General features: G+C 39.1%; 1 pseudogene; it reads right to left on the bottom strand.

The window, feature by feature from the left end:
• Positions 1-2,178: 2,178 nt before the first annotated feature.
• LOC145418667 (5S ribosomal RNA) lies at positions 2,179-2,297 on the bottom strand (annotated as a pseudogene).
• Positions 2,298-2,521: the final 224 nt, after the last annotated feature.

Below are 2,521 nucleotides of genomic sequence, written 5' to 3'. Positions count from 1 at the left end.
CAATAGTGAGAGGTCATATAACAACTGTAATCAGGCAAGAAATGGTTATACAAGAATAAAGAGGGAAGCCCAAAGACAGGTTGAGGAGGATATCATAAATAAAAGTAGTGATCAACCGAAGCTATTTAACAGCTACATCAGAAGCAAAACCAAAGTAAAAGATTAAATACAATCCATTACTTATGAGGGGATCACCTATACACAAGAGAAGGATACTTGTGAAGCACTAAGTAAGAGTTTCCAATCGGTTCTTACAGAAGACAATAATTTTGAGAGGGATGATATAGAACATGCATGCCCACACACATATTACCAGATATACAAATATCAGCAAAATAAATACAAAAGTTAATTAAATTAGACAAAGGAAAAGCAAATGGTCCTGATGAAATTTCATGTTGGGTGCTACGAGAATGTGCAAAGGAGTTAAGTAAACCATTATCTTTAATATTCAAGGAATCCTTGGGACAAGGTAAACTACCTGATATTTCGAAGAGCGCAAACATTGTTCCCTTATTCAAGAAAGGGAATAGACAAAATCCACGCAACTACCGGGCAGTATCACTAACCAGTGTTGTAAGCAAGATATTAGAAAAGCTGATAAGAAAAATTTGGGTAAATCATCTATAAGAACACAATATGATAACAGAAAGACAGTTCGGTTTCCGAAAAGGAAAATCCTGTGTTACTAATCTGTTGAGCTACTATGATAAAGTAACAGAAACATTACAGAACAGAGAAGGATGGGTGGACAGTACCGATTTAGATTTCAAGAAAGCATTTGACAGAGTACCGAATCAATGACTTTTATGGAAACTGTACCATCAAGGAGGAATCCGAGGCGGACTGTATTGTTGGATGCAAGATTTTCTCAAAAAAAGGGAAATGAGAACAGTACTAAGGGGAAATTACTCATCATGGAGGAAAGTGACTAGCGGAGTTCCACAGGGCTCAGTGCTGGCACCAATTACGTTTTTAGTGTATGTAAATGACAAAGATAGCAACATTGGAAATGAAAGCTATCTAAATATGTTTGCTGATGATGCAAAAATACAAAGGAGAATTTCTAATGCAGACTCTTGTAAAGAGCTACATGAAGAATTAAACAAGCTTCACTAATGGAGCAATATATGGCAAATGAAATTCAGTGTGGACAAGTGTCATATAATCAAGTTCGGTAAAAGTGGAAAAAGACCTGATTGGGATTATAAGTTAGGAAGTAAAACCCTACACACGTCAGAAAGAGAGAAGGACCTAGGTGTGATTATCAATAACAGACTATCTCCGGCTGACCACATCAGTGAGAAGGTAGGGAACACGTATACACTGCTTGCAAATATGAGAGTAGCATTCACGTACATAAATGAAGACACGCTAAGAAAGATAATAACATCATTCATCATACTAACCCTGGAGTATGCATCAGTAGTTTGGAGTCCTCATCTCAGAAAACACATATATAAGATTGAAAAAGTTCAGAGGGCCGCTACAAAATGGGTACCATGGTTAAGTGATCTAAGCTAGGAAGAAAGACCAAAAAAACTGAATCTACCTAAACTACAGGAGAGAAGGAAAAGAGGAGACATGATTATGCTATATAAATACATATCAGGGAAGGAGAAAATAGACATAAATGATTACATAACCTATGGGGACACATCAGCAAGAGGATCCTGCAAAAAACTGCATAAAAAGAGAGACGATAAAGATGTAAAGAAATTTAGTTTCCCAAATAGGGCAACTGATCAAGGGAATGCACTACCGAATGAAATAGTGTGTGCCAAAACAATTCTTAAATTTTCGGATATGTACGATAAAAGTGGTTTAAGACACAGGACAGTATGAGCTTGACTCATTTCCGTAAAGATACAATAAGGTAAGAACAATTAGGTAAGAACACACACAGAGAGGATCATAGTAAATTAGACTCAGTATGGGTATTGAGTAATTAGTGTTGAACAGATGACAAGTGTAGGTGTGTGTAACCAAGGAGGTCTGCTGGGCGTAAGAGGACGGGTTGTTAAGGCTTGTACACATAACATAAATAAATAAATAAAATCATTCATTCATTCATTGCCAGACGCCATGTATCCCAGACGGGGTGGCCAAGGGCTTAGAGTTAATTGTTTTACTGGGAGGGGCACTAATCCTCCACCAACCCCACTTGACACGTAGGGATGCCAACAGCATCTGGTGTTCCCAGGCGGTCACCCATCCAAGTACTAACCAGACCCAACATTGCTTAACTTCACTGATCGGACGGGAAGCGATGTACTCAACGTGGTATAAAGAAAGTCGTCTCACACACAGTAATAATAGTAATTACAAATCCAGGCCTACTCGAGGGTATACTGGCCGGACTGCAGGCTGAAGTTGCCTTCCTCCTGCAGTTCACCATCCCTTTCTCGGGGTATAAGGAGGAAGTTGGGTGATGCTTACATAACCTGACAGTTTCACACCCCCGTTATATCGGTGCCACCACGTGAAGGTTTCCCTCTCCAGCACCTGGTTGCAGGAATCA

The sequence above is a fragment of the Coenobita brevimanus genome, chromosome 115, assembly GCF_032717465.1.
Source record: "Coenobita brevimanus isolate Jiangsu-jjx chromosome 115, ASM3271746v2, whole genome shotgun sequence".
NCBI lineage: Eukaryota > Metazoa > Arthropoda > Malacostraca > Decapoda > Coenobitidae > Coenobita > Coenobita brevimanus.
Note: the sequence above shows the minus strand (reverse complement) of the source record. Positions and strands in the feature narration are given on the sequence as shown.